General features: G+C 35.9%; 1 pseudogene; it reads left to right on the top strand.

The window, feature by feature from the left end:
- The window catches only part of LOC117038054 (heat shock cognate 71 kDa protein-like), a 69743-nt pseudogene extending 49181 nt beyond the window's left edge, over positions 1 to 20562 (top strand).
- Positions 20563 to 26004: the final 5442 nt, after the last annotated feature.

Genomic DNA, 26004 nt, shown 5'->3' with positions numbered 1-26004 from the left:
TGTCTATAACATTCCGTTATTCATTTTCCCTTAGATAATTTTGTTATTCTGCCTTCTTTATACAATAATAGAGGAAAATCTGGAATATGTAATGCTGTTTTCACTCAAAATGGGCCTAGTCTCTTTTTGTCTTCATGTTTGCAGTCCTTCTTGTAATCCTTAGATCACTTTTTGCAGCAATTAATATGTTTCCATTCACCCATCACTATCCTCTATTATGTTCTAGTGTATTCTCTCCAACTATGGAATAATTGGAAACCAAGAGATTGTTTTTAAATGAATCAAGTATATTCTGTCACAGATGACATAGAGAATCAAGGGCTGTAGTTTTAAATTGGAAGAGGTGACTATATTTGTCTGCTCAAGCGTCTATAACAAAATATCACAGAGTGGGTGGCTTAAAAAAAAACAGATTTTTTTTTTCTCACAAATATGGAGGCTGGGAAGTTCAAGATCAAGTTGCCAACAGAGTTGGCATCTGGAGAGGGTTTTCCCTTTGGTCTGCAAGTATATTCTGTCATGGCTCCCTTTTCACCATGTGCTCACCTGGTCTTTCCTCGGTGTATGCATAGGGCAGGGAGACAGAGAGAAAAGTAGAGAGCTCTGTAATATATGTTTTTATAAAGACATGAATCCTGTCAAATCAGGGTCCCACTTTTGTGACCTCATTTTACCGTAACTAATTACTTAGAAGCCGTCATCTGAGCTACTGTGGGGTTAGGGTTTCAACTCTCAATTTTGGAGGATACAAATACTAACTCAATAGCAGTGACCTTATGATGTAGTTATTTACTTGCATGTTTAAGATCATTCTAAGATGATACTGCTTCAGTTTATGACTGCCACATAAAAGATGTGATTTTTTAATTATATGACTTGGTTGTGTTGTTCACATTTGTTTTATAATTTGTTAATAACTATTATTTACTTAAATATTCAAACATTTGAATTAGTGTAGCAACAATTTCTGGCTTCTTGCCTTTATTTCTTTCTACTTTCCACAAATCTGTGCATAAAATCCCCAAAAGATGATTGCCTCTGGCTCTTTTGTTCATTGCAGTATCCCCAGCTCTGTAAACAGTAGTTCTGAATCCTGGGTACTGGATGGAATTTGCTGGATTTCACTTAGCTGCCATTTATATTCACCTGTTTTCTGAGCCCAGATATTTTGATATAATGGGTCCAGGTAGGGGTTTAGGCCTCACTGGTTTTTAAACATTCTCAGCTGCTTTAATGTACAACCATGATGAAGAATGACTGATGTAGGCTAATGCTTGGTAGACAGTACATGTTTAAGAAATATTTGTGAATAAATGAATAAATGCATAAACAAGATATTTATTGAATGCCCTTTAAATGTTAGCTCTATGATAGCATCTGTTCTACACTGGTCTGAAAAGTCACAGCGTATGAGGTGCTCACAGAGATGCAGAGTAGATTTAGTTCTAAGCTTTTATACTGAAATATCATAATCACCTCATGTATAAGGTGGCAAAGAATCAGTAGTAATCATCCCACTTCCCAATATATCGTCTCTTCTGTGCTCTCTGAGATGAAGAAAGCAACACCACCTGCTCTTTGGCCCTATCCAGAAATCCTTGGATCATTCCTAAATTCTACTCTTTCTTTGCTGTCATTTCAAGTCTATCCCCAGGTCTTATGTTTTTTAACTTCCTATTTAATGTTTGAGGATCTTCCCCTCCCCGCCTTTTGAACACTCTACCACTGCTACAGTTAAATCCATTATGATCTGTGCTGTAATTACAGAAACAGCATCCTAACATCTCCCAGATCTGGTTTGGACCCCTCTATAAACCATTCTCAAATCATTCTAAAGCACAAAACTGGACATATTAGTCATTTCCTGGGCTAATAACCCTTCAATGTTTCCTCATTTTATTTAAAACACAGAACCATACAGGTAAGGGCTCCTTTTTGTCCCTCTAGCTTTATTTCTTAAGGGTGATTTATTTGCACTTCACAGTCTAATTCTAATTTACTATATATATCCGGTTCCTTGAATCAATCAATCTCTTCCTCTCTCTCTCTGAATTAATTACCTTTTGTTATTTCCTCCACCTATAAAGCTTATCTCCTCTTTAATCTCAACCTCATTTTACTAGCTAAATATTCTGCATCTCTCAGTATTTATCTGAGTTTCTACAACTCCCAAGAAGCCTTTGCTGATTCCCAAGGAACATTTGTTTAGAAACACTTGAATACATAATAAAATGGTCCTTTTACTTAAATATCCCCTACTTTTCCTGTAGCACAATTTTATGAGGGCGTAACACTAGGAGAGTATCTCTAGTACTATGATCGTGTGCCTGTTTTCAAAATGAGAGTGAGAGGTATGTAGTCTCAAAAGTTTTTCAGGGCTCCCAGTAAAATAGGGGCTATCTGGAGTCACTTGGGATCTCAGGAGTCAATTTCTAAACTTCTACACTTGAGTAACGACCCCATGGCCTGTGCTATACTAGTTCACATTTTTAAGTCCCAGAATCTCCTTCAATTCTGTCAGCACCACACATACATTTACCTTATTTCCTAGATCTTCATATCTATGTTTTCATGAGATGCTTAATAACTATCATTTGATTCTCTTGCCAATGTGTACTGTTGTACGTCCTCCATATTGTCAAGGAGATCATTGGAGAATGTTGGTTTCCTGATAAAGATGTGCAATTTAATGAAATAATAACCATACATAGTAGTCAGAAAGCAAGGAATTGGAAATCAGTATTTACCAGTGTATACTGTATGACAGAGCTACGTTGGCTGCTGTGCAGATTTTACCTTATCTTTTCTCAAATTCTTTAGGTAAGTGAGCTTACCTCCATCTTATACGTGATGACAAAATTAAGAACTGAAGAAACTCTGGGATTCAGACCCTTAGACAAGTTGACTTTAGAGCCCACACTTTGCCACTAGAACATGTTATCTCATAAGATAATAATTTTAATGCATGTAGAATCCTGCAGCCTCTTCAATCTATCCCACAAGTTACTTAAGAATCCCACCTGTTTTAAGCTCTTTAAAATGGATTTAAGATGGACCTCTGGTGGGACATCTAGTGAGGCCAGTAGAAATTCGTGAGGCCAGTAGAAATTTGGTGCACCATTAAGCTTTCAATGTTATGAGCAAAGATACATTTGATTTATCTTCATGATCATCCCTGAATTATCTTTGTTTGTCTATAAAAAAGGAATGCCTATGGAGGGAGCCTGGGTTACATTAATTGCAGTGTTGTTAACCTCAAAAATTATGTCGCTAAGCCTGTAACCAAAATATTTGCTTAAGCTTTCGGCCTCTTGTTGATCTCTGATAATAAGAGAAAAATATTTAAAAATCATAGAATGACAGTGTCAGATGATCTATGGTAAAAGAACACCATGTGCTCTAATTTGGTTTCCTAGAAAAATACTCACTTTTAAGTCACGACCATAAATGCATTTCAGTTGGACAGTAGTATGGGTTCATCACACCCTCTGCAAAACAGACATGCTGAAGTCCTAACCTCAGTACCTCCAAATATGACTGTTTGTAAACAAGGTCATTGCAGATATAATTAATTAAGGTCATAATGGAGTAAGGTGAACCCCTAAACAAATATGGCCAGTGTCTTTATAAGAAGACAGCCAGGTGAAGATGAAGGCCAGGGATAATGCCATGTGAAGATGGAGGCAGAAATTGGAATAATGCATCTACAAGCCAAGGAATGCCAAGAACTGCTGGATCTCAGCACAAGCTAAGAGAAAGTCCTGGAGGAACCAATCATGCTGACACATTGATTTTGAATTTCTAGACTCCAGAATCATGAGTGAATACATTTTTATTGTTTTAAGCCACCCAATTTGTGGTACTTTGTTATGGCAGCCCTAGGAAACTATTACAGATAGTTTTTTTAAACATTTTATTGATGTTTCTTTAAGTTTTAGAGGTAAATAAATACAAATGTGCTCCAAGAGAGTACTAGAATTTATGTAATCCTCAAATATACACTCTTAGCCACTCCTGAGGCTCTCTAGAAGGTATTAAAGTGTGTTTGCTAATTAATTCACATGCCTATTGAGTTGCCTGAAATCTAATATAAGTAAAGGAAATGTTGTTTTAGAAAATTTTCAAGTATTTAATGTAATTTAAATTATGACTATAACCCTACAATGCTAAATCCCATTTTACCAAGGAAATTTTGGGAACATCAGTGAGTTCTCTAATGTTAATATATAAGTTGATGGAAAGAGATTTGAATTTGGGTGGTGAAAACAATGCAATATGAAGACGATGTATTATAGAATTGTATACTTGAAACATATAATTCTATTAACAACTGTCACCTCAATAAATTTAATTTAAAAATTTACAAAACCAATAATTACAGCCTTTGATTCAAAATCTTTCCTCTAGCCACAATGTATTTGTTAATACCAACTTGCTCACTAAATATGAAACACAATGTTTAGTAATAAAATGTAATGGTCATTCAGTACTGGCAGAATGAAGAAATAACATTTTGTAAAATAATATAGTATCTCTTTTAAACCATGTAAAGAAAAACCAAATTAAAAAAAAAAAAGAAAAAGACCACGAGGTTTGTGAAATTATGTCCAAGTTACATACTAATTAGTTTACTTCATTTACTTCATTTACTTTAGAGATATTGTCTTCACTTGAAATTCTAAACCACTTGAATAAGTAAACACGAAAAGCCAACTTACAGATTGGTAGAAAATATATAGGGAACTCATGCAACTCAATAGCTGAAAACCAAAGAACGTGCATAAACAATAAGTAAAGAACCAGAATAGACACTTTTCTAAAGAAGAAAAACAAATGGCCAACAGGTCTATAAAAAGGTACTTAACATCATGAATTATCAGGGAAATGCCCATCAAAGCCACATGAAATATTACATCAAGCCTGTGTTGGCAAGGATGTGGAGAAAGGGCAACTCTTTTACACTGTTGGTGGCAATATAAATTGGTACAGCCATTATGGAACACAGTATGGAGACTTCTTCAAAAATTAAACATAGAACTACCCTATGATCCAGCAATACCTCTTCTGGATATGTACAGAAAGGAAAGGAAATCAGTACCTCCAAGAGAGAATCTGTGCTCTCATGTTCATTGCAGCATTATTCATAATAGCCAAGATATGGAAACAACCTAAGTGTGTTTTGACAGATGAATGGACAAAAAAATTATATCTATATCTATATCTTACATCATATATATGATACATATATAAGATATATGAGATATATATAAATACACACACACACACACACACACATACACATAATGGAATATTATTTAGTTTTTAAGAAGGAGATGCTGCCTTTTGCAACAACATAGAGGAAACTGGAAGACATTACGCTAAGTAAAATAAGCCAGGACAAAAAGAAAAAAAGTACCTGATCTCACTTATATAAGTGGAATCTAGAAAGTTGAATACATAGAAGGGTTGAATAGAATTGTGTTTACTAGAAGTAAGGAGATGGGGTATATGCAGAGATTTTGGTTAAAGTTGCATTTATGTAGGATGAGCAATCTAGAGGGCTAATGTATAGCATGATGACTATAGTTAATAATACTATATTGAATACTGGAAATTTGCCAGGAGAATAGATTTCAGGTGATCTCATCACACACACACGAACAGTAACTATGTGAGAATATATGTTAATTACCTTGATTGCAGTGTTCATTTCATTACATGTATGCATACCAAGCATTGTGTTTTATACCTTAAGTATATACAATTTTTACTTTAAAAGTAAGATAAAGACACAAATTAACTTTTAAAGTCTAGAATCAAAACATGATTACACAAGTCAGCTATAGAAGAATTAACATGAAGGGGGGATTCATAGATGGGGCCTCGCTAACAAATCTTGAACATTTTTTTCTGGACATTGAAGCCAAGAATTGCTTTTCCAATTCTGTGCTTTCAGAGGCAGACAGCACGCTCTCACAGCCCACGCTGATATCCTATGATGTCGCAGCTTCTACGTACTTGCCTTTACTTGCCTTCCGTATCTAGTTTATATACTAGAGTCCTCATTCCAAGTAGTCTCTTGCCAAAACCCTTCACCCACGTGACATATTGTGTTACTGTGTCATTCCCTTGTGCCCGTATTTGAGTTATTTATCATTGCTAAAGGCAAAGCATAGGACGTCATAGTTTTGTGTATGAGACAGTGGCTAATAACTACATTTGGGTCAAACTGCAGCTCTGCCATGTATTAGCTTATAATGGTGGCCATTTTATCTAATTTATTTGTTCTGAAGTTTTTCATCTATAATGGGGACAATATTAATACTAACCTGATGGAGTGGCAGTGAAAATGAATATCGCAAAGTGCCTAAAACAATGCCTGGTCCATATTCATGCTGAGTGTTATCTATTAATAGTATTAATAGATACAATAAAACAAATTGCATGATTTTCATTGTCAACTCTGCCTTCCATGCAAACTGTCAATCCCGATTCCAGTATCATTCCGAAGTCAGCCTTCTGGACTTTTCCTAAAAAGGCTAATACATATGTTCACCACTCCACCAATTCTTTGACCTCATCATTTCCCTTTGCCCAGTTCTTAGCAGACGATCTTGCCTCCTACTATTACGATTGATTTGAAAGGCTCTCTCTCAAATTCCTGCCACTAAATGTACAAATAGACGTGCACTTCCATTCATTTTTAAAAAATCTCTTCCTTTTCTAACAATACAAAAAGTGTCCAGCATATTCTTTGAAGTTTATTGTTTAAATTTTTAAACCTGGGCTTTAGACTCTATCTTTGCCTGTCTCCTTAGAGATTGCACTCTATAAATTGATTTCTTTGTCCCTCTCTCTTTCCTGTATCTTCAATATCTCCTTCAGTAGTGGCTCTTTCCCATTAATATGTAAATGTATTCAAGATGCTACTAATTTACAGACAAAGTGAAAAGAACACAAAACAATGAAAATCTTCTCAATACCATCCTCGACAATTATCAAATTATTTTTCTTCTTTCCATCACAGTAAATGTCTTGAAAAGCTGTCTTTACTCCTTGTGTTTCTTGATGTCCACTCACCAGTAATCCATGGAAATTGACTTCTGGAAGGCAGTTTAATGTAGTAATTAAGGTGGAATGTTCTCTAGCAAAGAGGCCTGGTCCAAAATCTCTGTTCTCAGCATCTGTGACTTATTTACTTTATCTTTTTGTGCTTTAATTGCTTCATCTGTTAAATGAGGATATGATTGTACCTAATTCATAGAGTTGTTTAAGTATCAAATAAAATAATGCATACAAAGTCTCATATCCAATTCCTGGAATATATTAAGTTTTTAATAGATCTAAATTATTATTGCTAATATATGCCCACCTTCCAAAATAATTTTTGCCAAATAATTATTTTCTTTTTACTTAATGTAATAGAAACTTTTGAGGTCTTAGCATCTTAACATGATTTCTGCAGCATTCTTGCCCCTTTACACCACTGTTTCCTGAATTGTATTTCACCCAAATTCTCTGTCTGCTCCTTCCAGGTGAACTTTTTGAGAGGTTCTTTTGTGTGTGCGTGTGTTTTTTCCCCCTCTACATATAAAATGATTTTTGGAATCTCTCAGGTTTTGTCCTTGGTCACCTGCCTTTCTATTCTATACACAAAAAATTTGTCGGTAATTTTCGGTGAACAGTTTAACTAAACCCTCCTGTTTGACTGTTTTATACCTTCTTTCTACCCTCAAATTGCCCAAACCTTCCTCAGTCTAAAACACAGATAATGGTCTGGCTTTCTATTTCACTAAGAAAATGCAAAAAATCTGAAAAAAAAACTTCACAGCCAACCATGAACACATCTACACTTATCAGAGTCCATATTATCATCTATTACAATAAGAGAACTGTAGGCAAGTCCAACCTTTTCATCTGTGATCTAAATTTTATATCCTATCACTTACGAGTATTTCAGAACATTGCCCCCTCCCCATTTATCCCCTTTCTTTCCTGCATTAATAATTTTCTTTCTTTAAATTCCTATCAATATACAAAAATGATTTGTGTTCTTAAAACAAAAAGGTTTCACCATCAGTTTCTATTTCTACCATAATTCCAGCCTCTTTCTACAGCAAAACCATTAGAATGAGTTCTCTCCAACTGGTTTCTTGCCAGTTTGTCTTTATTTTACCCCCACAACCATAGCTAAACTACTTTTGTTGAGTCATATGACCTCCATGTTCTAAAGCTGGTGGTCAACTCTTCTTCTTCATCTTGACCTCTCAGCAGCGTGTTTTCCTAGCTCATCACTTTCTTCTCCTCAAACATTTTCTTCTATGAACTTATGAGATAGCACTCCCCCTGGTTTTTCTACTAGATTTGGCCTTTGTTCTTTCAGTGTTATCTGTTGATTTTCCTTATCTCCTTTGTCTCTAAACTTCAGAATACACAGAGATCAGTCCTTGGATGGACATTTACCGATATCTACGGTCACTTTTTTGATGACCTCATCTTCTCGTGGCACTTTAAGTCCCAACTTTATGCTGACAATGACCATGTCTATATGTTAATTTACATCTTCAGCCCAGACTTCTCTCCAATCATCTTCTCTGGGATGCTAACAGGTACTTCACACTTCCGTGTCCAAGACTGAGCTCTGCATTATCTTTGAATCTCAGATCCTTTGCAATTCTCCCTATTTTAGCTAGTGGCAACTTCATTCTCCAGTTCCTTGGTTAAGAATGCAAGAATCACCCTTGAATTCTCTCTTTCCACATCAGATTTTTCAGAAAATCCTGTTGTTTAAACCTTTAAGACATAATCAGAATTTGAGGATTTTTTTTACTATTAAGGTATCCAACTGCAACTATCCTAGTGCAAGCCACTGTTACTACTTGTTGGCATGGAAGACAAAAGCAGAGTTATTTAATAGGTGGTGCTAGAATGTTTGGTTGAGCAGCCTGCCAAGGAGCCCGGGAGTTGGTTGCTTGTCTTTCCTCATCTGAAGGCGCTACTCACCTGAATACAATGGTCTTAGGGACCTGGACGCTGCTTTCTGTGAAGCCAAAATCTTATTCCTCAAAAGGCCTCTGGTGGCTAGCAGCTGGTATTCTCCATAAGCCACTACACATCAGACTTCTGAGCTGAGATTGATGACTCCATCATGACTATTTCCTCTACACAAGATTGTTCTAATGTTTGAAATCTAAAGAGATAAAAGGGCAGAGGGCAGAGCATGGAGAACATGGAGGTAACTGGTGACAAGGGTAGTTTAAATGGTGTCTAGGGGTAAAAATCTGATTGGAGTAGAATTAGAGAGAATGAGGGAATTCTCATTAAAGAGAATTAGAGAGAATTAGTTATCTCTTAGGTGGAAAATTCCTTAACTGAAACCTGTTTCTTAATCTCAAACTGGGTGAAATGTCTTTGATCTCAATGGCCTCCCTACCTCCCTGGCTACTCTACACTATTGTGATAGCCTCCTGACTCTCTGCTTCCACAACCTTCACCCTCGCCCCCAAGCTTCAATCTATTACAACAGGCTGAGATTAAAACCTGAAATTCTTAAAATATACAAGGCTTTTTAGGTCTGGCCCCATTCTTATTTCATCTTGTACTGCTGTTACCCCTGGTTCACTTCACTCCAACTACACTGTCCTCTCATTGTTCACTGAGCCAGTCAGAGGCACTTGTGATTCAAGACCTTTGTCCTTGAGGTTTCGTCTGCCTGGAATGCTAAGTACCTTGAACTCCAAATGGATTGCATCTTCATGCTTTCAACCCTTACCTTTCATGTCATCTTCTTAGTGAAAGTCCAACATAGACACTTACCTCAATTGCAACTCCTCTTTTACTGATACGTTCTATCCAGCGCCCTTTCCTGCATTATTTCTTTTTCTCTTAGAACTAATTGCTAACAAACTTTTATATTTTATTTGGCATGTCATTTTCTTCTCCTACTATAATGTAACTGTGAAGACAGGGATTTTTGTTTGTTTTATTCACTGATGTGTTTGTAGATGTAAGATATCACTAAACATTTTTTCAATGTAGAGATTACCTTGTGAGGAGTAGAGACAAATTATAATAAGTTGAAGAACGTTAGATGAAGATTTCAACAGAGCTTAGCAGCTTGAATCCTTAATTGCCCCTGAACCACCCTTTACAGCAAAATCAGACCTTCCCCAAATCTGAGGAAACTAGATTTTAATTTAAAGAAACCAACTTTCAATTACCTAACTTTGGGCGTGTCTCCTCCCATCCTTTGTGGGGAAGGATCTTAATTGTGTTAGAAAAATGGAACATAAAGATTTTTTTTAAGGCTAAATGTACTGATAGTAGGCAATTAATTACTTGGAATTCAGAATCTGAAACGTTAGCTCCAGCCCCTAGGATGGATCTCAACAGTTTGGTGTGTTGGTTAAGAAAATCTTTGGCTCAGCAATAGCCTAGAGTCAATGAGGTTAAGAGGTCAGAACTAATATACTATAGAGAGAAAGGGGTCCACCGGTTTAGGAAGTGGGGACATTGGAATAAATGTTATTATGTTTACCTTGATCAACTCTCCTTAACCATATGAAAGCTTTACTAACTGACCTGATAAAGAGGAATTACCAAGCTCCATATATGCTTTAATGAGATACATGTACACCAGATTGCAGGCAGTAAACCCTGAGAAGACTCAGGGGCTCCCATATTAGTGCTTTTATCTAGTGTTTAGGGTATGTTGGGGCTATTCCTTTAAAGTAGAAGACAACTTAGTACACCTCAGATTGCCATTCAGGAAGAAGCCAAATTTTGACGCTTTGGGGTTTTGTTAAAATTTAGATTGTTCTGTTCTGTCTCATTAACTGGGAAATCTATAATGCTATCAGTTTAGAACGGAAGCTGGATCAAGAGAAGATACTTCAGCATACCCAGTCTGAGATGCAAGCAGTTCTTCCATTTGTACTTAATGGTACAGCATAAATAATCATGAAGAAAATCTTTGTGGTAGAGAGAGATATGATATGGAGACTCTGGCAATTCCTAGTTGAATAAGCCAGTGCAAAGCCTATACTCCTTTTCCAATCATACACTGAGATTACAACTTATCATAAAGGTGTAATCTTGGCTATTAGCCAAAGCATTTCATTGTAAAGTTGAAATGGTTAAATGTGAAACCAAGATCTCAAAGGCATAGATTGCACAAATAATTAGTGAAAGCAGATGGCTCAAACTCATAAATACAACTCCTACAGTTTCACCACTTCTTACTCAATCCACATGTAAGGTCTCATGCGGAGCTCCCTAGGACTTACTAACTGAAGGGGGAAAGCATAGGCCTGGTTTATAGATAGGTATACACATAGTGCATTCCATCAGGAAGTGCATAGTTGCTCCATTACAGCCTGACTTGGGAGCCTGTAGAAGATAGTGGTGAAAAGAAAGCTTTTCTTGACCAAATGTCAAGCAGTATATCTAGTTATGTTATATATATATGAAAGACGATGTATGGTATAGATCTATATGGATTTATGGGTAGTGGCTAAATTTTATTTTGCTGGAAACTTAAAGAATAAAATTGGAATATTTATTTATGACAAGGAAGATTGGGAAAAATATGGATGGACATCACAGAATGAGAAGAAAGACAAAGATTCATGTACCAAATAGATACCTTCCAGAAGCATCCACTTCAGAGGAGACTTTTCATTATCAGGTAGACAAGCTGAACCATCCTGTTGATGCCAGTCAACCTCATTCTTCAAATAGCCCATTGTCTCCTCAGTGGGTTCTGTATGAAGAAGATATGCAGATAGAGATATGGGCTAGGTATAGGCTCAAAAAATGGACTTTCCTTCATTGAGGCTGATCTCGCTACCACTTGTCCAACCATCAATAGATGTTATGGTTAGACTACATTTGACCCTTTCCCTTAGGTGTGAAGTGATGATTTGTCTTCATGGGAATACATGAGCATATTCCAAATATGAGCTTTCATTCCATGTCTGAAATATTCCTGCCCTAACATCCGCAGGTAGATTTATAGAATGCCTTATTTATGGCCTTGTTTTCTCACACATCATTGCCTCCAAACAAAGAACTCATTTTACTGTGAAATAAATGTAACAATGAGCTCATGTACAAGGTATACATTGGTGTTACTAGGAACTCCTCACCCAGAAAGAAAGAGTTTGATAGAAAGAGTTTGGCCTATTGTAGATTCACTTGCGTCCTATAATTACAATGCAGTTTACTGTATTATTCTAATTTTTCTTTAGTTAGAATGTATTAGTCTGAGAACCAAGGTAAAGGTAAGCCCCGTTCATTAATATATTTAATAACTCATTTCTCTAATGTTTGCTGTTTATCTCTTCAGCCTTGGCCTTGGTGGGTGTGGAGGTACTAGTGGCCAAAGGAAGAGTACATGTGCTAGGGAACATAGTCATGGTTCTGTTAATTAGCTTGTTGAGATGACCCTCTGGCCATTTGGGGTTCCTCATGCTGCTGAAAACAGGAGTAGAGAATAAGGTCAGTCTACTGGTCAGTTCTTATTCCCAACTGTGAAGAGAGAATTGGTCTGCTATTCTACCACAGGAGCAAAGGACCACTAAAGCAGAGGATGCACTGGAGTACCTCTTATTATTCCCATGTCCAGTCCTCACCATCAATGGGATACGGCATCCACCCATTAAAGACGAGTTGCAGTGAGGGCTCGGATCCTATAACAAATACTTAGATTATTATACCAGTAAAGATGTTACCAAAAGGTCAGAGATGGCGTCAGAGAGTAAGAAGAATATAGAATGATTGTTTTTTTTTTTTTTTAAAGCTGTAAATATCATTTGTAGGCCTAGTGACGAGGCACACCGTTGAGCACTTTGGCAGCTATAATTTAAATTAACATTTCTGGCTACCATATGTAAAAAGTAAAGATGATGGCTGATGTTATCATTGTGGTCCCATGGGGAAGTATAATTGAACTCAAATTATTTTTCAGTGATAGGGTGTCTTCCCAAGGCTGAGAATTTTTTCCTCTGGGTAGATACCTGGAATGGATGAGGACTGGAAAAAGTGGTGAAATTTATAATCTCCATTTGCTCTCCTCCACCTCCAGATTCACTCTTCATATTTTGCTACCTACTACATATCATTAGAGGCTAGCTCTTACAGGTTTAGTTGCCTTTTGAATTTTTCGCTTCTAGTTGGATTTGGCCAATGGAAACACCAACACCATGTTGGAGGGTTGGTGGAGAGAAAGGTTGAGTTGCATTTTTGGTAGTGCTTTTGTCTATCTACAAATAGGGTTCCTGTTGAGTGGCTCTAAGTCAGACTAGGCTCTCATTTTCCCCTTACTCTTTCAGGAACATGTGGTAAAGATCACCGCAGTTGCAAGTACCTGGGTGCCTCAATATTCTTTTTTTTTTCTTAACACTGGCCAGACTCTTTAGGAGTTTATTTATCAAATTAACTTCAAAATATTAAACAAGTATGCATGCTGTTTTCAGTAGACTGTGACTAATTCAGCTAGTTTCCTCAGAGAAGGAAGAAAAAGCTGTGTCTGCTTGCAAAGGAGGACTTAACGGTTCTCAGGCTCAGTTAGGTACACCCCGATATACTCACCCCAAGCCTTGCTGTCCCGTCTTCCTCCACTAGTACCCTCACTTCTACATAACAGACTTGGTACCGTTGTGTGTTCATCTTGACTTGTGATTCTGCCACCTTTACAATTAGCCCTGATTAACAACCACATTTTCCTTGAAACTTGAAAGAGTATAAAATTATTTTAAATGTCATATTTAAACCTCTCTTGTTGCTCCCCATGTCTTAAGGGGAAACTTTGAAGCTCTGAGCTTCTTTTTCCTGTGAGCCCTCTGGTGCCATCAGAAATAGAGATTCCACCTTGCAGTCTGAACAAGCATCATTATTGTCGTGGTGAATGGTCAGTGAAGCAACCTTGATTTCCTAAAGTCTTGCGTTTGACTTGCACTTTATTCCACGCAACACATGCAATAATTTATGTAATCACAATACTTTTGCAAATCATTAATTAACAATATCCCACTCCAACAGATGAATAATTCATCTCAGAACCCCAACTTGAGGATTTCTATCTTGAGACTACCTCTGGTTCCAAGACTATATTGGCTAATGCAAACCGCTTATGAAAATGCTACTGTGAATATTTAAACAAATATAATTAATTCAAGGAATCAGTTACGTAGACAATGGAACAGCCAAGAAATCAGTAGGGATCTGTGAAGGAGAACCCAAGGCAAGCAACAGCAGGAATCTTTACCACTGCTAGGTTGGAGGGACAAAGGAGGAACAATATTTTTTCCAGAGCCCAGGAGCCTGGATCCTCACTAGGACATGGAACCGTAGGAGGCCAGGCTTTTAGAAGCAGTTCTTGTCAGATATGCCACCTGACCCTGCTAGAACTTCTCTGGCCAAATTCGGCCAAGAACATACTTGACACAGGAGTCTGGAAAATGCATCCTGGATAGGTCAGTGTTTGCTTGAACTAAGCAGAGCTGGAGAAAAGGAGGAATTCATTGAATTCATTCAAACAAGCCACGGGGTGGCAGAATGTTAATGGGCTATACTGAATTCTGGCTCACTGAAAAGAGACTTAAGGGCTCATTTCCTACTAAGGGACTACGTCTCAGCCAAGTATTTCACTTGCTCTTTCCTTCTCAACGTAATTTCACGTTTATTTGGTGTCAACCAACTCACGTCAGTAGAAGATTTATTACTTAAACTAGGAGGAAGCACTGTTAAAACCGTAATAGGAATATACACGCTCATCCAAAGAACAACCACTAATAGCTCTAAATATGCACTAAGGGCCTCCACAAATGCTTCCTTCTACGTCTGTTATTCTGCAAGTCCTTGAGAGTCCAAATTCCAATCTAAAAATTTCATTCAAGAGCGAGAATTCAGAGCTCACTTTCTCTTGGTTAGATGACATATGGGCATAAATGACTCCGTGGGTCATTTTTGAGGCATATATAAAACCGAAAACCTGACATTCAAAATAGCCATAACTCAGCCAGAATATGTGATGTTTTTTCAATCAGTATCTAATGAAGAGTAAATGATGTAAGTAACCCTTAGCGGAAAGCACAGAGTTGCTGTGGTTGTGGCTTTCTTTTTTGGGGGGCAAGCACCATCAGAAGCAGAGAATGGGATTACACCTGTTTGCAGAAGAACAGGGTATCTGTCTCTTATCGGTTGTTAAAAAAACTTCCTATTGTATATTTCTTTTGACTACTAATCAAGGCCTTTTTCCCGATTAACAAGACATCTTTATGTTAGACATCTTGCTATCCTGCGAATCAGAACGTCACTTGTCAAACTTGGTGTACATTTTTCTTTCAGCTTACAGACTGTTACCTGTGGCCACTGATGAGTAAATTTTGAGTGTTACTGCCCAGTCTCAGAGGCTTCCTGTAGATGCCTACCTTCAGCTGCATGGTTTAACTTATTTGTGTGAACACATAAGGCATTTGCCTCCGCTCTTCAAGAAACAATGTCTATATTATAACTGGTAAATATTCACCAATAACTATTCTGTAACTTTCCTGAAACACATCCCAGCTTGCTGAGGGAATTCTTTTAAATCCGGTGCCTTAGGCTAGATTCCTTTTGCACTGTTTTCAGTAAAAATAAAATTATAATATACTGTTTTCTCATAACATTTTTTTTTAAGCCGGAAGTCAGTTATTGTTTTTTATGTTTCTCCTTTTACCTTTGTAATTTCAATTCTACTTTCAATCAAATATATTATTTACATATTAAGTAATATGTTTCTTGTGTATTACTTAATTACTATTACTAATACTTACATATTAAGAACTATGACATTGTTACATAGACTCTTTTTGTTTATAACTTTTGTTTTTCATACATGTATCTCTATTTCTCAACTTTTAAATATAAAATTTAAAATGTTCCTGCATTCAGCTTACTTCTCTTTTTTTCCTAAAGCATTTTACACACACCTTTAATTATAAATAAACTCACCCCCTATTTACATTTCTACTCTCCCCCTACTTTCAGAGGGCAAGGATGAGAAGTTCTTATTGATGTTTTGGTTCCCAGTGCCTCTCAGAGCCAGTACAAGGAAAGGCTCAACAACAATTTGATTAAATGGATGAATGACTGTAAGAATATATGTAGCGCTTAAATGTAAGGCAGCACTTAGCTGCTAGACAGAGACTGCCAACTTCTGTATTTGACCCATATTTAGTACTATGTTAAATAATTAGTCTGAAAGTAGACTAATTTTTAATTAAAAATAGGATGATAGTTTTCTTATTACAGTAAAATTGAATATCCCCCTTTAATGGCAATCTAAATCTTTCCATAATGAACTATGAGATTCACATAAGCAGAGAATGAATCTATTTTGTTCTGTAATTTCATCAGTGACTAACAGTGCTTAAAACATAATAGATGTTTTGTAAGTGTCTGGTGAATTATTTAATATTTTGAAAGGTGACAGCCTATACTTTTTTTACAGGTGCAATAACAGAGTAAATAGAACAATAGGTACTGATAGGTAAAAAATAACCAAAATATATTTTTAAATTTTTGTTTCTTAAAGAAAATAGTAATGAAGATAACAATAGTTAATTATCTTTGATCATTTGTTATAGGCCAAAGACAGTAATAAGAACTTTTTATGGATTGTATATTTAGTCCCCAAACAATCCTCTAAGTCGGAGAATCTCTATTTTATAAACAAGAAACATGAAACACAGAGATTGAGTAAATTGCTCCAAATTTCATAACTGGCCTTGTCTGTCAGTATTTAAAGCCATATAATTTGATTCCACTGACCATAATCTTTACCATTATGCTATGTTAACTCTCAAACCATAAATAATACTCGAGTAAATGCTAATGTACTATATGCAAAGTACAGACCAATGCACTTGTGTTAGTGAGGGGACCCAAGCTGCAGTCATCCTTGCCTGTTATTTGATACATAGCTATTATACTCTGCAATAAGTTGTGCTCTTGCACTACTCGGGGGTGCCTTCTGCAGGAAAGCAGGATGCACTTCTAACAGACCTGCCACAGGCAAGTACTGAACACATTTCACAAATTTAACCAAAACTGGGACACAGAATGGATCCTCTCTTCAAAAGTTGTCCATCATTTTAAAGATGTGTTTGCATATTTTCTTTCCTGAGGGAAATTCTACTGGGTTGTTTTGCAACTTTAATTTACCACAAAGAATCAATGAGAGTTCCTTTGCAGTTCACAGTTATGCTATATAATTTAAATTATTAAAAATCGTTAATACATGTAATAAGTACATACTTTAAGGCAATTTGACTGAAATAGGCTATTAACTCAACAAGCAGTATTCAATATTTCCTCCAAAAATACTGTTATTGTAAGAGTTATATTATTTGTGAAATAACATGTAGCTATAGTGATAACAAATCTATAACAGACAATAGATCAAAACTGGAATTTACCTCAGTGAGAACAATAAATTTGTCAATTGTGCTAGGTATTTTATATAATGCTTACTTAGACTTTTGTGTTTGGATGATAAATTATATATTTGTCTCTCTTTTCTTCTATATTTTTGTTTGTTTATCTATTTATTGTAGAAGATTACAGGATTGATTTTTTTTTTAATGAAAGATCAGCTGATTTTAGCTTACCACTGTTCATCTCTCTAGGAGATATATGCCTTCCTTTAAATTAGGGGAAGAGAGCATGAGCATGTTTCCTATTAACTCAGAAAGCACTACAGAACCAAGTATTTGGGGGAAGGGGTAAAATTTAGGGATATTTCTTAAAATGCACTAAAATCACAGCAGAGGAAAGTAGGTCTCCAGCGTCTCAGCAGGTTGCCTGTAAATCTGAATAACATGCACGATGTATTGAAATATCCTGTGACGGACTCGCCACATTTACTGTGGCATTAATATAAGGAACTCCTCGAATGGTTCACCTTCTTGCTTACTGATGGGTGGAATTATTTGTGTTCAACTGGGACTATAATTGGCATTCACCCTTCTCTCAGCCTTTCAGAATGTTGGCATTTCTTCTCAGAAAATTCTTAAGCACAGAAGGAACTAAATGAGGGCAAGAGATTCTTTTGAATAAGTGAGATCAGCCGTCAAGTACCAACTCATTCACATTCTCAAGATTTATTTGAGTAGTAACTATTACCTTTTGCACAACAAAATTGGAGAAATTGTAAGGATTGTCTTTGCATATTTGTGTCCTATTTCACCTACAGTTGTTAGAGTCAATTGGCAGTATATTTCTAAAACAATGCTTTCTGTCTAGAATTTCATCTGATTGTAAACTGAATAATAGTTTTCTTACCCCACGTAAACTACATTTATAAGCCATTATAAAGCTATAATAACAGGATTTTATTCTAACTGGAGTTTCTTAGATATTCAAGTTTTCTTATAAATAAATGATTTTTCCTCAAAACAAACTTTAACAACACATAATACCAACATTTTTTGTTAAACTTTTAGGTGGCAGGCAGTATGCCAAGCACTTTATGCATATTTTCTCTTAATCCTAATATTCATGTAATATGTTGGTGTTATTGTCCTTCATCACTATTGTTCGCTATTAAAAATGTGTTTTAATCACTCATTGGATATAAGGGTAGGTGTCCGGATCTCTCTTCCTCACAAGCCACACTTAGACTGAAGCAACCATGTCTAAGGGACCTACCTGAAGTTGGCATTGATCGTGGCACCACCTGCTCTTTGTTGGTGTCTTCCAGCATGGATAAATGGAAATAATTGCTAACGACCAGGGAAACGAAATCTCCCCAAGTTATGTCACCTTTGCTGATACCTAATGGTTGAGCGGTGATGCTGCAAAGAACCAAGTTGCAAAGAACCCCACCAACACATTTTTTTATGTTAAATGCCTGATTTGACATAGATTTGATGATGTTGTCCAATCTGATAGAAAGCATTGGCCCTTCATGGTGGTGAGTGATGCTGACAGGTCCAAGGTCCAAGTAGAATACAAGGGAGAGACAAAGAGTTTCTATCAGAAGAAGTGTCATCTATGGTTTTGACAAAGATGAAGGAAATGTCAGAAGCCTACCTTGGGAAGACTGTTACCAATGCTGTCGTCACAGTACCTGCTTACTTCGGTGACTCTCAGCGTCACGCTACCAAAGCTGCTGGAACTATTGCTGGTCTCAATGTACTTAGTATCATCAGTGAGCCAGCTGCTGCTGCTCACTGGCTTAGACAAAAGGTTGGAGCTGGAAGAAATGTGCTGATCTTTGACTCGGGAGGTGGCACTTTTGATGTGTCCATTCTCACAACTGAATAAGGATTCTTTGAGGTCAAATCTATAGCTAGGGATATCCATTTAGGTGGAGAAGACTTTGACAACCATTATTGCAGTGTTCAAGTGCAAGCATAAGAAGGACATCAGTGAGAACAAGAGGGCTATCCTTCGCCTCCGTACTGCTTGTGAACGTGCTAAGCTACTCTCTTCCAGCACCCAGGCCAGTATTGAAATTAATTCACTCTATGAAGGAATCGATCTCTATACCTCTCTCCCCCGTGCCTGATTTGAAGAATCGAGGGATGACCTTTTCTGTGGCACCCTGGGCCCCTGTAGTGAAAGCCCTCTGGGATGCCATGCTCCACAAGTCCCAGATCCATGATATTGTCCTGGTGGGTGGTTCTACCCGTATCCGCAAGATTCAGAAAGTCCGACAAGACTTCTTCAATGGAAAAGAGTTGAATAAAAGCATCAACCCTGATGAGGCTGTTGTTTATGGTGCAGATGCCCAGGCAGCCATCCTATCTGGAGACAAATCTGAAAATGTTCAAGATTTGTGGCTGTTGGATGTCAGTCCTCTTTCCCATAACATTGAGACTGCTGTGGAGTCGTGACTGTCCTCATCGAGCACAATGCTGTCATCCCGACCCAGCAGACACAGGCCTTCACTACCTGCTCTGACCACCAGCTTGGTGCGCTCATTCAGGTTTACGAAGGTGAGCAGGCCACGACCAAGGATAACAACCAGCTTGGCAAGCTTGACCTCACAGGCACACCTCCTGCACCTCGAGATGTTCCTCAGATTGAAGTCACTTTTGATATTGATGCCAATGGCATCCTCACTATCTCCGCTGTGGGTAAGAGTACAGGAAAAGAGAACAAGATTACCGTCACCAATGACAGGGTCCTCTGAGGAAGGAAGACATTGAGCACGTGGACCAAGAAGCTAAGAGGTACAGAGCTGAAGATGAAAAGCAGCCAGACAAGGTGTCTTCCAAGAATTTACTTGAATTCTGTGCATTCAACATGAAAGCAACTGTTGAAGATGAAAAAACTCCAAGGCAAGATCAATGATGGGGACAAACAGAAGATTGACAACTGCAATGAAATCAACTGGCTTGATGAAAAGCAGACTGCAGAGAAGGAAGAATTTGAACATCAGCAGAAAGAGCTGGGAAAAGTCTGCAATCCCATCATTACCAAGCTGTACCAGAGCATGGGGGGCATGCCAGGAGGGATGCCTGGGCGTTCCCCAGTGGTGCTTCTTCTGGGCTCACCATTGAAGTGGTTGATTAAGCCAACCTTGAGCATGGAGTTAGCATTGTTCCACACAAAATACGGAAGGACCCAAATTTGTAGCAAATTCCATGGCAATTTTAAAGTTGAGATGCTATATAGTAAATAACTGGCGTTCTTGATACCTATATGGAATAGAAAAAAAAAAAATGATGCACTCTATAAGCATTGTGTTGTAAAGTGAAAAATGTGATGTCTTAAATAAAACTGTATTTAAAATTGGCAAAAAAAATAGAAATGTGTTTAATTAAATTTCTTATTATGTTATATAATTATTAATATACAATATAAACTAATAATTTTAAGTTTATTTTTTCAGAGTCAATACATATTTTGAAATCAAATCACAGCTTTGAAAGTTATACATAGGTGCAATAGCCAACGAGCATTCAAAATAAATATAAAAGAAGGGAGCCAAGACAGCAGGACAAAAAAGCAATCTACAAGAATGTACATCAACTAGATTGCTTGCATGACTGCATGAGCAAACTAATTTACAATTTTTTGTAAAATTATTGAGTTATAAAATTAAATAGAGCAACAACAATTACAAAATGCAGGACAATGTGGTCAGTAGAAAAATAGCTTAAATTTGGAATTATCTCTTAATATTAGTTTTAAAACCTATTTTGTTGGCAAAAAAATATTTTTTAAATATTAATAGTTTTTTTTGTCAGTATGTCATAGATTATAGACAGAATTTTGTCCAGGGAATAGGGCCATTAGTGTAAAGATGAAAACCAATAACAAAGAAAAGTAGTGTACTGTAGTTGCTTATGTAAAACAATAAATCACTAACAATTATTTCAAAGAAAATGATGGATTTTAGAAACAATAATTTAACAAGTTTATTAGAAACCTTTCAACGAACAAGAAATATCAAGAGACATGGTCTTATTAGTGACCATGACACTATAATCTAATTCAAAATAATTGAATTATTAGGGTCAATTGAAGACTAGGTGATTTTGTGTGATAAACTGTAATCCATACATCAAAGTCAATTAGTAACTAAGTCAGCCCATAACTGCCTTCAAATAAATGACCATATTGATTCTCATAAAAAGAATTTAATAGCAAATCAAAGATTATATGCAATAAAACTTAGAGATGATTCACAATTTAAATATAATCAGAAACTAAGTCTTCTAATACTTAATTTCTACTAAATGTAAGCTTCTTAGAGAGGAGCATGAGTAGTAAACTATTAACATATATTTGTTTCTTGAATATTGAGGACATTATACTAACCAAAATAAGCCAACCAGCAAAGGAAAATATTCTGTGATTCCACTTATATGAGATAAATAGTGTAATCAAATTTATAGAGACAGATGTAGAATGGTGGGTGCCAGGTCCTGGGAGAGAGAGGGATACAAAGTTTCAGTTCTGGAAGAGGAAAAAGTTCTGGAGATGGAGGGTTTTGATGAGTGCACAAAATGCAATGTACTTAATGCCCTGCACTGTACACTTAAAAATGTTCAAAACAGTAAATTTTGTGATATATATATATATATATATATATATATATATATATATATACACACACACACATACATACATACATACATATATATATATATCCACAACTTTAAATACAATACATACATACATAATACATACATACACTTACATAAATGAGTAAATACATAAATAAATATAATTTCAAGACGTTATCCTTACTTTCAAAAATGTCTAATCTGTTCAAGAAAGAGGCCAAAAGAGTCCAGTGATGTGGAATGATTCAAGTCATGATATAGAACAGCACCTGACATAGTTCAAGGAATTGACATATATATATAATTCAGCTCTTTCCTACGGACATGCCTGATTATGCCTGGGCTGCATTCTGAGTCTTGGCTGGTCTTGTTGGATGGGGGGCCTTTGGAATCTCTATTTAGTTTACGTCCAATATTGTAAAAAGGCATGCTGGTTTACCACAGTGGGTTACACAGTCTATTGATTTTTTTTATGTTATTCTGGCATGAAATATTTGAGAAACATTGCTTACTAAGTTCTATGAGTTTAGATGAAGAGAAATCACCATGGATTGGAATGAATTTGTGAAGCTACATAAATGAAAATATGTCTAAGAGATCATAAAATGTGACTATAGTTTTCATAAGCATTGTAGTTGTGCAAACTGTTGGAGAAAAGTGAGAAAGTGTAAGTCATGTGCAGGAAATAATAAATAAGCCAGCAAAATGCTAATATAAGGGAACAGTGGGAGATACATTTGGAAAGTAGGTTTGGGAGGAAAGCTTTGGGAAATCCATAAATGACAGGAAAGAGCAGATAAAAAGGAGACGTTGGAGATTTAGTCTCTGGTTTTTGAATTCCATTTCTTTTATGAATTATCAAATAATGGCCATAAAATCATATTTATCAATTGATGCTACCCTACTTAGCTTTTATAAACAGAGTTGAAAAAATATTTTGACTTTTTTAATGACATTCGCTAAATATCTAAATTGTAAGAATGTAACCAAAATCTAAGAATGATTTTTTTTTGGAATTTTTTTGGAATGTATATCTTCAACGTGTATAAATCTTTGACAGTTAAAATATTTGGCCTCTAACACTTAAATAACTGAAAAAAAAGAAAAAAAAGAATTTGTGTGTACATTTGAACTATTACTTTTGAATGTACCACCAAGTGTACATTTGAACTATTACTTTTGAATGTACCACCAAGACACATAACAATGTGTGTCTCCATCATAAAATTGCAAATAATTGAGAAGAAAAACTTAGAGCAGAGATCTGATGTGGTATGTGTGTTCTATGCAGTCATTATTTTATATGATGATTTCTGTAATTCTTTTAAACTTGGTTGGAATCTCAACTTCACGAAATGGATGGCGAGCAAAATGAGACAGTTTCTCTGCTAAACTGATCCAGTGTGTAATCACAATTTGTTAGCAATACAGTGCAATCTTAAAAACCCCTACACTCCATTGAGACCACCCTGATTTGATAATTGGAAGTCCATGTACCTTATTATTGTATGTCATTCAAGTGTCATGATTGGAGTAACCTCTGAGTTATATGAAAAATGTAAAGTCTCAAGACATCGTGTATGATTTATGATGATTGTTTTCTTCTCAATTTACCTACATTCTCTAGGGAACTGAAAAAGAATCAGTCATCAGATTACCCTCAGGCTTCTCAAACAGAAGCAGGAGAATTGTGAGTCCCTTGCAGCTGACAAAGGCCACTTCCTCCCTCATGGAGATATTTCAAAACTGGTCCTGGCACAAGTAAATATTTCTAAATGTCCTTGAATTTTGTCAGGTCACCTACTTCAGTCATGAATCTGAAAAATAAAATCCATAATGTAGGAGGCTTAGGCAAGTGGATTCACAATCAAATTTTCTCTATCATGGCTATCATGGTCCGTATCTCTAACCATGGCATCGATCATGTGAAAACATATTCATACCTGCAAAGATGTTTTTCTTTTTATGTTTGCTCAATAATCTCTCCTTTGTCCTAGAAATATTCTGAACTCAATCAAATAGTAACCAGAGTGCTAATAACAAAATTAGTCACAAGTAATTGAGAGAGTTCATTGAAGGTACAATAGTACTAGGTATTGCTGCAAAAAATTAAAAAGAAGTTATACTGTCCCTGATATTTTAAATTAATAGTTTGCAAATATAAACTAGATTGAAACAGTGACAAAGATTTTAAGATACAAATGTTCATTTTTAATGATTTTTTAGTAGTGGTCTTACAATGACATTAATTGACCTTGGAACATTACCATACTTACACATTTAGTCATTGCTGAATTTTAACACTAAATCTTACATACTTTACTACGGTTTTCCACATGGCATTATTTTTATCTTACGTATAGGATTTTCATATTGTATACTTATTTATTAATATATCTGCCTATATAAAATGAGTTCCTCAAAGCAGGTACTCATTTTATATAGGTACTTACTCTGCTTATCCACCTTTCAATTTGTAATACATAACACTATATTCTTTATATGTTAAATACTAATTGAATGTTAAATGAGTACATGAATCAATGAATGAATCAAGGAACTATAGGATATCAGTTCAGATGATGCATACCATGGACATTTGGACTTCCAAAGCACCTTAAATATAAGCTAAGTCAAAGACAAACTGATGATTTTTCTCAAGCAATTATTGTGTACCTAAGAAATACAAGGGGAACACATAAAAATTACTAAGAACAATAATAGCCTTTAATAATATGGCTAGGAATTAAAGTGATACATAAAATCAATAGTTTTCAATATGTAGACAATAATCAATTATAAATCCCATTTACATTAGTAACAGAAATAACAGTACTGAGCAGTAAACATACCAAATATTGTTCAAGAGCTGTTTGAGGGAAATAAACAAATACATAATGAAAAGTTCTGATATAAAATTTTAATGATTTTTCTAGGCATATAATATTTTTGAACAGGGTGCCTCAATATTCAAGAAATGACAGGCCTCTTTACTTTAATTATGGTCGTCATTAACACTGTACACCAAAAATCTTTTGTCTCATTTTTTTTTCTGTGCAAGTAGAATTGACTTTCCTGCTCCCTTGAAGTTAAATATGGCCATATGACTTGCTTTGGCCAGTAAAATATGAGAAGTTACATGTGTCATTTCCAGGAAGAAGCTTTAAATGCCAGTGCATGATTTAACATGTTTCTATTACTACATTTTTCTACAGGATTTATGGTAGCAAATTTCAAGATGTAACTTCTGGATCACTGAGTAGCTATTATGAGAACTGACTACCCCACCGCCACCCTCACTGAATTGCTATGAATGAATATTGGACACCAGAAATACAATTTTATTATGTTAAGTCAGGGAGCTATGGTGATTACCTCGGAAATTTGGAAATATATTGCACAATGGAACATTAATCTACAACTGTGATCAACAAATGTTTTCTGTATAGATCTAGACATTAACTACTTTTGATTTTATGTTTTGTATAGTTTCAGTCACAACTACTTACCTCGTCTGTCATAGCACAAAAATAACCATAAATAATACCTAAATGAATAGATGTGGCTGTGTACCATAAAATTTCATTTTCAAAGACAGGTAAACAGTAAGATTTGGCCCGTGGGTTGGAATCTGCTGATGCTAATCTAAAACTTTAGATTAATGCAAACAAATTCACAAGTAGCTTTACTGTTAATCTAAATTGATGCTGTAGGTCATATGGAAAAAATATGTAATTATAGTTACAAGAAATCTGAAAAAATAAAAGTATTTGGGCAAAACTAACCCAAACAATATTTGAAACACCATGGTAGATTCTGACACATGAATTGAGCCAACATATTATAAGGGAATAGATTATACAGTGAAAGTGTCACTACATATCAATGAGGAAAAGATAGAATGATTGATAACATTTTAAGCAACTGAGCTGTGATCTGAGAA

Source organism: Rhinolophus ferrumequinum, chromosome 2 (genome assembly GCF_004115265.2).
Source record: "Rhinolophus ferrumequinum isolate MPI-CBG mRhiFer1 chromosome 2, mRhiFer1_v1.p, whole genome shotgun sequence".
In the NCBI taxonomy this organism is placed as follows: domain Eukaryota; kingdom Metazoa; phylum Chordata; class Mammalia; order Chiroptera; family Rhinolophidae; genus Rhinolophus; species Rhinolophus ferrumequinum.
The sequence above is the reverse complement of the archived record's forward strand: the minus strand, read 5'-3'. Positions and strand labels throughout refer to the sequence as shown.